This window comes from Nicotiana attenuata, unplaced genomic scaffold, assembly GCF_001879085.1.
Source record: "Nicotiana attenuata strain UT unplaced genomic scaffold, NIATTr2, whole genome shotgun sequence".
Classification (NCBI taxonomy): Eukaryota; Viridiplantae; Streptophyta; class Magnoliopsida; order Solanales; family Solanaceae; genus Nicotiana; species Nicotiana attenuata.
The window spans coordinates 9,899-21,507 of record NW_017673698.1 but is presented as its reverse complement, the minus strand read 5'-3'; the positions used below and the strand labels follow the sequence as shown (position 1 = coordinate 21,507).

The window sequence follows — 11,609 nt, the reverse complement described above, 5'->3', positions numbered from 1 at the left end:
GGAGCCTGAGCCGTGCAAGGATGCACAGAGTCTTTCGAAAATTTTCAAAATTCATTCTTTACATTAACATATTACCCTGTCCATATTCACTTCAACTTATTTTTTAAAAAGAAAAAAAGTTAAAAATTAGAAAGCTAAAAGAACACTTCTCATCCAAAGAGCAAGAAGAAAGCAAAGAGGACATTGTCCTCAGCTGCTAGTATTGACTAAACAAAGTGCTAAATTTATTTCATACTGCCTTTTCACTTTTACTTTATTTTGCTAATGACAACGATATGAATTGAGCTTAAATAAAAAGGTGAGGATTTATATCGCCTACCTCAACTTAGTTAGCACTGAGGTGTAGTTATTGTTGTACTTAAATTTAAAGTCTAAGAGTCAAGTAGGAAGTCGTGTTTGCATTGAATTCTGTGCTAGCTCCCAACTCCACTGGTTTTCATCCAAGCACTTGAACATGTTTAAAATCACTACTCCCTCTGGTCCAAAATAAGTGATTTTTTTGGTTGTTTTCACACATATTAAGAAATTTCACCTTTTAACATTAATTAGCAATGAGATTGACCATATTAACCTTTACTATCTCTTCACATAAATACTCCTAACACATACTCCAACATTATTTACTCCAAGGGCAATGTAGGAAAAAAATAATTAATTTATTCTTGAAATCTGAAAAAATCACTTATTTTGGACCACAAAAGAAAGGCCAAAATATCACTTATTATGGACCGGAGGAAGTATTTCTTATTGTAACCAGAGGAATTTGACAAGTTTCAGAACTACAAACGAATTTTACTGCAAGCAAACCATAGAATAATTTGCAAACGTTTACTTTTACAAAGACTACATTAAGCAATAAGCAAATAAAAAATGAATCAAAGATCAGCGCGTTAATTTTACGAGAAAGAAGCAAAGAAACTGAATCGAAAAAGTGATGATACTTGGTTTTGCAATGGGGGATTTCCAACATCCAGATATTTTGACAAAAGTCTAACATTCAGTTCAGATATTCTCAGATGCAATAACTTGTTGGGATGAACATATTATATAGTCATTCATATAGACATAAAACAGAAAAATTGGAAATTGAACAAATGTCCTGTGTTAGCAATTGGTATTTAGTTATTCTTATTCGACATATTAGAATAAAAGAGAGGAGGAAATCAACTGGAAGATTGCATAAATGTCTGGAGAATCTGTCTTTAGCCTCTAATACTGATGTGTTGGCCCAAAATGAAGTTGTATCCCCAGGTTTTTATTTGCGCTCTACAAAGAAGATTATAAATGGTCAAAGTAGTTGGAGAAAGAAACAAAACTGAAGTTAATAAAGTAGTTTATACTCGCAGATTATTCATCGATAACTCTGGGAAAGGACCTGAAGCTTGTCCTCTCCCATCATATCTGCAACATATTGCTTAATCTCTAGAGCGGAATATAAAAGTTGAGGGCTCCTGACCAGTTTGATACGACTTAATGAAGTAATATCCCCAAAGCTGGACGGGATCTCTTCAAGCCTATTACATTCCGCCAGGATTAACTGCTCAAGCACGGGAAAGGATTCCTCTCCAACATGCCATTTGGAAAGACGCACCATATACAACTCCAAGTATTTGAGATTCTTGAACGTGTCTTCTTCTTCTACGACGTTCCATTCTTCTTCCTGAATCATTGTGCGGTTCAGAGTCAGTTTTTGAAGGTTAGGCAGTATCGCGATTTTTGACAGTGAATCAGATGACAGATAAAACTCTTCCAGTGTCAACCGTTTCAAACTTGAAGGGAAGCAAAAATCCTTAGTGGCTTTTGGAAATTGAGAATCTAAACGACGATGCCTTGCATTGATTTCTTCAAGTTGATTAAGGACATCCAATTGTGGAAACCAATTGCACTTTGCTGAAGAATTCCATGATTCTACAATTTCACAGTCAAGCTTGTGAACATTAGGAAACCTTTTAAAAATATCCTCTGTGTCTTTCGAATAGGAAATCTTGAGCTGCTCTAATATTCTCAGGTTTTCTAACTTTGAGTTTGAGTCCTCTACTAAAAGTATTTGTTCATCTGTATCCAAATCAAAGAACGAACAATAATAGATACTAATATGTCGCAACTTTGCAAGATTCCAAATTACAGGTAGTAGTACCATGGTTGATCTACTGTTATGCACCACCAGAGTTTCCAGATTCCAGAGGTTTGACAATGATGACGGGAGAGCTTTAACATTCATCCCAATGTGTAAGTACCGCAAATGAACTAGCAAGCCTATCTCATTCAGCAAAGAATCTTCCACAAAAACTTGAGCGATGTCTAATACTCTAAGAAGCCTCAAGTCTCTTAAGTGAACTAGTACAGCTGTTTTATCCACCAATAAACCAAAGGGTGGCCAATCTGTATGATCAGCCTTCAAAGAAAGGAGGTATTTACCGGAAACCTTTTTCTTTTCTGTATGATTTTGTTCAAGGAGACTATAATGGAAAGAGACGGATATTCGACGTGGCATCAGATCATCTGAAGCACAAGATAGAGCACTTGAACCTATCGAGTGAAAGAACCTTTCCTTTGTGGCTTTACCTGACAAAAGTCATGCACAAGATCATGAATTTTGCAAGTTGTCCTTTATTCACTTTTCATTACCATTACCAAGCTACTCGAAATCAAAGCATCCAAATAAACATTAATTTTTTCTTCCACACTCTTCATCTCAGTATGTTGTACAAGTCCTTCTGCAGTCCATAGATCTTGTAACCTAGACACTTCAATTTGTTCGTCCTTTGGATAACTTCCCAGGTAAAGCAAGCACGGCTTTACGTGGTCAGGTAAATGGTCATAACTTAATTGTATAATTTTCATCACCTCCAGTTCATTTTCAAGAATGAAGGAATTCAAATTCTTTAGAACTTCAAGCCACAAAGACTTTTTCTTTTCCTTCGTTGCAATGACTCTAGCGATAAGATCAGCCACCAAAGGAAGCCCTTGACATTTCCGGGCTATTTCTTTTCCAACACCCAATAGTTCATCGGGGCAACTTTCTTCTCCAAAAATCATCTTCTCTAATAACTCCCAACTTTCATCTAGTGTGAGCAAACGAAGATAAAGAGGCTCACAATGGTGTTTTCCGTTCAAAGCCACTTCCTTTTTTCAACTGGTTAAAATAATTCTACTTCCTTTTTTAACTTCAGGAAAAGGTCGTGTTAACTCATCCCATGTTGCAGTATCCCATACGTCAAAACAATAAGGTACCTCCTCCCATAAAGTTTTCTTCGTAGCTCATCAGCAACATCAATATCCTCATTGAACTTCTCATTCGAACCAGTAACTTGATTAACAATTTTCTGTAATAACTTCCTCTCATGATGTTCTTGGTCAACGGTGCACCATGCAAGAATATCGAAATGACTAACAACAGACTCATCATTATATACTCTATATGCCAAAGTAGTTTTTCCCAGCCCCGCCATTCCAATGATTGAAATGACATCTATCTCAGCTGGTCCGCTGATAAGCTTCCTAATTATCCAGTCTCTCTCCTCCTCAAAACCTACAATTACTTGATTGGCTATTGCTGAATTTCTTACCACTGGCTTGTTGGGGGAGTTTACAACAATGTGGCTCATGTTCTTGGGTATCTTCTTCGATAAATTAAATACCTCTTCTTTGATAATCTTGATCTTTTCTATAATATCAGGAAGTAAGAAGATAAGATGCAAGAGACCATGATCTCTTACAAGAATTGAATTAATAGCATGTTCCGCCTCATATGCTACATTTAAAGCATGTATCCAGTGATCTTTATACAATTCTTGCTCAACATTCACAAAGAAAGATCTTATCAATTCTAGGTATTCTTTCACCAGTGCAATTTCTTCCTTTATCAAAGCAACTGAATAAGAATTAGAATTGAGCAAATCATTTAGGTTTATGAGTAGAAGATTCATGAAGAGTGGTCCGTCACTCATGGGGAAGCAGAGTTGAGATAAGCTTGGAACTTTCAAGTAAAAACGTTTGAGATCTTCCTTTAGGAGTTCAATATTTTCTTGCAAATCCAGAGTTGTAATGTTACTTTCATTGGTATTCGCTTCATTTCTTGATTTTTCTTCTAAGTTGAGAACAAGAGATGCTACCTCCCTAGTAAGTGCTCCGACACGTGCGATAAGATCAAATAATTTGTCATGATGAATAATGTCCTTAGGCATATCAATAAGAATAATCAAGAGGAACTCTATCATGACATGAAGGTTTCGAGCTGAAGTGCTAGCGGTAATAACATTTACCATGTGCTCTTGCAAATGAATCAGATATTCTCGAAGAAGATCCGGAGAGGCTTCTAGGAGCTGCTTAATGAAGCGTCCAACTTCTGCTGATTTTGAAGCTTTCAAATCTGCAGAACATACGTGCATAAACTCCAATGCAACAGGAATAATCTTCACAAGCAGATGAGCTAGCATGACTGGAGAGGGACCAAGTGTATTAAGAAACTCCAAATTGAAGTATCCTACTCTTTCAGCCATAAGTTGAATCTGAGGTAAGACATATTCAACTATCTTGTGCTCAATGCAACCATTTAATTTCAACCAAGGAAATCCCTTATATTGTTTCGTAGATTCTGAAGAACTTCATATTGAGGCAAAAAAGAAGAGCAGAGCTCAGGATAGGCAACTATCCCACGTAATTTCGCGAGGAGGGCATCCCAAGGTTCAACCAATTGCTCCACAGTCATGGTGACACTTGATTTGGGATGATGCTGTGAGCTAATACAACTTCTTATATTTTCCAGGAGGCGAGGAACGACCTGATCCATGTCGTATTTAACCAACATGTCATATCTATTCCCATAAAAATTGACTTAAGCAGATCTTCAAGATGTTGTGTTTCATTTGACATCCCGGCACTTAAACCATCCAAATTGGAATAAGAAAGCTGGATAGATGTCCACATTGATTTCAGCTGCAATTTCAGCTTTTCAATTTGATTCTTGTCAAGAGCAGTTTGATCTTTTTCATTCTTTAACCTCCTTATGAAATCCAGAAGACAGACAATGTCGTCGAGAAGTTCAGCAAATGACACCTGCCAAAAATCCGACATATCCACAAGATGAGTATTCCAGAGATGCAAATGCTAAGATGGATGTACAGTTATACAAGATTAGATAAGATTAAAAGTGATCGTGTTTGCCAAAAGGTGCAAGTAGCATGCATTGAAGATAAAATGAGAGAAGGACCCTTGAGATGCATGGTTTGATCATGTCTTGCACCGACCTACAGATGCACCAGCTTGTATGTGTGAAACTATAGTGAGTGAAGGTATTAAAATGGGACGAGGTAGACCTAAAATCACATAAGAAGAAGTTGCCTTAAAAGATCTACAATTTCTTGGGATTGATACAAACTTAGCTAAAAATAGAGCACAATAAAAGAAATAAGTCCATATAGGTGATAACTACCGGTTGGAAGTAGGATTTAGTGTTGGTAGAGAATTTTTTTAATTATTATTATTATTATTATTATTATTATTATTATTATTATTATTATTATATATCTTCAACTTATTTTTTTATTATTTTTATTAGGTATGATAACGATTAGAGTTGAGCTTAAATGGAAAACTGAAGATTCATATATAGCAAGCACAATTTGTTTCATGTGATTGAGACGTAGTAGTTGTTGTTGTATTGTATTTTAGTCAATTTAGAACTAAAAATGATGTCATAATTAGCTCCTTTTTAGTGTAAACAAAGATAAAGTCTAATTTATCTCTAAGGTCTGAATCATTCAAATCTCAATCATTATTTGTGTTTATTTTTTAGGTTTGAATTTAAATCATTCAATAATATCAACCATTAAATGCATTTGTTATTTTTCTTTTACAACAACTTAATGGATCTGAATTGATTTGAATGATTAACATATATAACAAAATTTTAATATCATTAAGATGTTATCAATTTAAAGATTTGTATAAAGAAGCCATTTCACCACTACTTTATCCATTTTCAACGCTACTACCACCTACCATTACCAACTCCCATCACCGATATTCACAACCAGCATCTTCAACCACAACTATCACGATTAACTATTTAACTAGCACCACCATTAGTTGTCACCACCACTTGCCTTTACAATCATCCGCGACAATCACTTTTACCACAATTACCACCATGATGTTACCATTATATTTCGCCAACCACAGGTATCAATCGCCGCCACCACCAACTACATCCATCAACCACTGCCATTAACTACTATTGTCGGCACCAACACAACCCAAAACCATTATCACCAACCGCCGCCACTATCACCAACCACAATTGCTACTCAGCACTCATAACCATCACTATTAGCTATCATCAACACAACCACGATATAAATTATATTTTTCTAATATTTTTTTGATACAGTTTTAAGATTAGTTAGTTTTTAATTTGAATTTTTTAATTTATTAAATTTCAATAATGAGAAATTTTATACATTTAAATGTTAAGAAAATAAATAATCATAATTATTTAGTATTCAGATCTTAATTAATACAAAATCTTAATATTCAAATGTATATATAGATTCAAAAGTATTAATCTTAATACACATCTTAATATCCAGATATATATTCAGATTCATACATCTTAAACTTTAAAGAGAAAAACAAATGGGGGGCCTAATAGAAATTGTGTTTATCGGCATTTTTCCCAAAACACATGAAATGCTAATTATCAGCCTTTTTCTCCAAACGTATGAAATGCTAACTATCAGCTTTAGTATTTATTTCCAAACACATAACAACTTATTTATAAAATTCGTTTCAACATTTAAATGTACTTTTTAGCACTTTGAACTTGTTGAGCATATTAAACTATTCATGTGACTAAGAGTCCTAACAGCCCAGGCACAACGAAGCAGTTATCAAGGGCACGCTCTACCACACCAAACGGCTTCTAAATCATATATGTTTTAGGAAAGTGATTATTTTCTAGAGTCTAGTTATCAAAAATAATATTTTCAAATGGATGCTTATATGATTTATATATGCCATTTCATATTATGAACTTTTGGACAACAACTCTTAAAAACTTTGAGTAACATTATAGTATCTTAAGGATTATTTGGATAAACATCGAAGTCAATATTAGCTTTAATATGTGAACATATAATATGACATACCAATGATAATGAGTTGTCTGCTTCCATGATTATAATTTTCACTAGTCAAGTGCCAAAATAGCTTTTCTTTCCCTTCCTTTTAATTTTTCAAGATCTGTATAAAAACGCATAAAGGTTTATCAGGAGAAAAGAAGAGCAAGAAATAGAAACAAAATACATATGATAAACTGAAGAAAGTGCAATTTACTGCATATACAGCCAGATATATATCTCAAGCAAAAAAGTGGATTGGATTGGGGTACAAATAAATTATTAAAAACTGTTTGAAAAAGTTTACCTTGAAAACAACTGATTGTTCATCTTGAAAGAAGAAAACAGAAGCCAATGGAGAGATAGAACAGTGTGAAGAAAAAGAAGAAGCAAGAAATAAATTCAACATGAATTTGGCTGCTGCTCAAACGAAATTTAGACCAATAAAACCAAAAATAATTCTTTCTTGCTATCTATGATTCACAAGGAAAAATGAAAATCTCAGATTAATTTCCAATAGAAGAAAGCAAACTAGAAAGGAAGAAAATAAGAGACCTTCAACATAATGTTATAATCTTACCTTTTGGCAGCTTAAAGTTCAGCAAACCACGAATAAGTTGGAGTGGTATGTGAGAAGTTGAAATAATTGCTAATAAAAGTTATTAAAAGTTGAGTAAGCTCTGGGATTCAAAATTATACTTGAGTTGAAATAATTGCTAAAAGACAACTTGGACGGCCACCATTAGAAAGAAGAATCAAATACGAATCAAGATTATAATATAATTTCATGACTTCTCAAGTCTTCTTAATCAATAGTGAAATTTATATTATATATAAGTTCATTGACGTTAGAAGTCATTTTGTACTCAAAGTTTGTTGGGAGAAACAAGCACAGGCAATTTGCTCGATAAGGTAGCAGTGAAATAATACTCAAGTCTAACTTCCCCAATCTATTTGATCTAAGAGAAGATAAACAAATTCAAACACAAACGTATATGGCCAGCAAGTATATCAACCAACAAGAATATGGCAAGGTAAAATAATTAAACATACGAGACACCAAGATTTACGCGGAAAATCTCTTCAATGTGAAGAGTAAAAAACACGGGACTAAAGGCCCTCAAAACTCGAGTCTGAAACCTAAATAATGGTATTTTGGACTCAAAATACCTTTATACAGCTAAAAAAAAAGTTACCTTTCTAACTAAAATGCAGTATTATACTGCGTTTTAGTTTAACGGAAAGTTAGCCGTTAAAGGAAAACGTAGTATAATACTGCATTTTAGGAAAACGTAGTATTATACTGCATTTTCGTATTAAATTATGAAGTCATCGTCTTCCCCACGACAGAAACCCACTGGTTTCTAATTAAAAAAAAAACCCCACTCCCTTTCCAGCGGTCCCCCCACCCGATTAAAAAAAAATTCGATTGGGCCCCACCCGTCTCACAAAAAGTGAAGAGTGTAGGTCCCGCATACAACCCAAGCCTTCGATTGTTGTTCTTTTCTTGTTTCGGGCTCAAAATTTCAAATTTCCGGCATTTCTAAAAACATAAATCGAGGTATTCCGATTTAGTTTTGTAACGACCCGACCGGTCGTTTTGAGCCCTAGCGCCTCGTTCAGCGGTTTGAGGCCATGAGCAGCTTCATTTCAGGTATTATGACTTGCACGTGCAGTCGGAATTGAGTTTCGGGAGATCCGGAGTTGATTTGGAAAGAGAATTCTTGTTTCAGGAACTTAAAGTTGAAAGAATGAACTAAGATTGAAATTTTTAGTAAATGACCTCGGAATCAGGATCTGAAGGTTCCAGCAGGTCCGTATGATGATTTCATACTTGGGAGTATGCCCGGTTCGGGTTTTGGATAACCCCGGAGTATTTTGCCGCCTATTGTGGAAGTTAGCATTTTAGAAGGAATTTCTTAAGTTTGGCTTGAAGTGCATTTCATTGTTATCGATGTCCGTTTGCGACTCCGGGTCTGGGAATAGCTCCGTATGGTGATTCGGTAGTTGGGAGCGCGATCGGAAGTGAATTCGGAGGTCCGTAGGTCATTTTGGAGTCATTTGGCTAAAGACGAAAATTTGAAGGTTTTTGAGAAGTTTGACCGGAAGTGGACTTTTTGATATCGGGGTCGAAATCCGGTTCCGAAAGTTGGAGTAGGTCCGTAAGGTCAAATATGACTTGTGTGCAAAATTTGAGGTCAATCGGACGTGATTTGATAGGTTTAAGCATCGAAAGTAGAAGTTGGAAGTTCTAAAGTTCATAAAGCTTGGATTGGGGGTTGATTCATGATTTTAGCGTTGTTTGATGTGATTTGAGGCCTCGAGAAAGTCCGTAATGTGTTTTGGGATTGGTTGGTATGATTAGTTGGGGTCCCGGGGGCCTCGGGTGGATTCCGGGTGGTTAACGGATCGATTTTTAGAGTTGAAGAAAAACTGAAGCAGCTGGTATCTGGTATTTCCGCACCTGCAAAGTTTTGGCCACAGGTGCGGAGCCGCAGAAGCGGCCAGGAAGACCGCAGATGCGGATTTTTGTGAGAACCGCAGATGCGGTCAGGGAGCCGCAGATGCGGTCAGGGAGCCGTAGATGCGGGACCGCACCTGCGGAAAAGAGAGCGCAGAAGCGGAAGCTGGGCGGCTTGGGAAGGAGCCGCAGAAGCGGCACTTTGACCGCATAAGCGGAAATAATTCCGCAGAAGCGAAAGTACCTGGAGGCAGAAAGTTTGTTTTAAAATCGGGGTTGAAGTTCATTTCTCTCATTTCTTCAAGGCTTGGGCGATTTTTGGGGAGCTTCAAGAGGGGATTTTCGTTATCAATGTTAAGGTAAGTTATCCCCACCTATTTTGAGTTGAATACATCAATTATGTATGGATTTGGGCATGAAAATTAGTATAAAAATTGAGGTTTTGGTGGAAAACCTAGGAAATTATATTCTTGGAAATTAGCCACGAAATTGAGCATGGAATTAGGAGTAAATTGTATATTTGAGTTGATAAGGTCATGGGTAATCTTTATCTTCCAAAAATTTCGGATTCCGGGCACGTGGGCCCAAGGGCATTTTTGTCAACTTTTCATTCGGGGTTAGGAATTGTTACAATTGGGTTGCAAAGCTTAATTGAGCATATATTAATGGATTTGTATAATCATTGGCTAGTTTTGGAGATTGTGCGTTGGTGCAAGTCTTCGGAGGAATGTTGAATGCCGGTTAAGAGTCTTCGGAGCGAGGTGAGTCTCCTTTCTAACCTTGTAAGAGGGAATTGTCCCCATAGGTAAAATAATTGATTATGTGCTCCAAATTGCGGGGGCTACGTACGCACGAGGTGACGAGAGTCCGTGCGTAGCGTACTATTATGCTATTACCCGGGTAGTTAGGACCCAAAAGCATGTTATACTTGGATTACTCATGAACCCATTGATAGCTTGAATTGCTTAAATCACCTTGGATTAGTAAATGAATTTCTAAAAGAGATTAAACATCATTTCTTAAAATTTGTTAAAGGAGAATTGGTTTTATTTGGATAATATTCCCCGATAAGTTCTTAATTGACTGATTGAGCATGTATCTCTATGTGTACCTGCGTCGCATGCATGATTCGCGAGCAGGATATGTGTTTAATTATGGAATGGGCCGAACGCCTCGGCAGATTAAATAGATGCATCTATAGGCGCGCCGTCGACCCTCGGCAGTGCACAATTTATTTCTGTTGGAGCGGGCCAGCGCCTAGGCATGATTTGCGCATATTATATTGTTGCCCGAGAACTTTAAATGTGAAATTGCCCTTCATGGCTTGATACAAATTGATAAGATAATAAAAAGTAAACCTTGAAAATCCTTGATTATTTGTTAAAGATGTTTACCTGTCTTCTCGCTTCGTGAATTAGAACCGCCACATAAATCCATGATTTCCTCACATTTTTAGTATATTGTCAATTGACCTCTAGTAAGTGTCGAAGTTGACCATCTCGTCTCTACTTCTTCGAGATTAGGCGGGATACTCATTGAGTACACGTTATTTACGTACTCATACTACACTTCTGTGCATTTTTGTTGCATAGGTATATCTATTTCTAGCAGCCCACTGGGTGTAGCAGCGCGGATGATTTGGGGGCTAGGTGAGTTGCATTATTCGAGGCGGCCCGCAGCTAGTATATCCCTCTTCAGTACATTGTATTTATTTCCTGTCCATTGTATTCCGGACGGATGTTGTATTTTATTTCCTTATCAGTAGATGCTCATGCACTTGTGACACCGGATTCTGGGATGGTTTGAAGTATTGTATTAACTGCTTATCATTTAAATTTGATTGAGACTATATTATTTAAAATTTCTAAACTTGAAGGAAAAATCCTAGATTTCAAAAGTATTAAAAACGAGATTTTGATTATGTAACTCGGTTGGCTTGCCTGACAGCAGTGTCCGGCGCCATCACGACCCCTTAGTGGATTTTGGGTCGTGACAACATGGTATCAGGGCACTAGGTTCCTAGGGTCTCA

At 36.5% G+C, this 11,609-nt stretch overlaps 1 pseudogene; it reads right to left on the bottom strand.

Moving 5' to 3' along the window:
- Window positions 1-1,060: 1,060 nt before the first annotated feature.
- On the bottom strand, window positions 1,061-7,847 carry LOC109217060 (annotated as a pseudogene).
- Window positions 7,848-11,609: the final 3,762 nt, after the last annotated feature.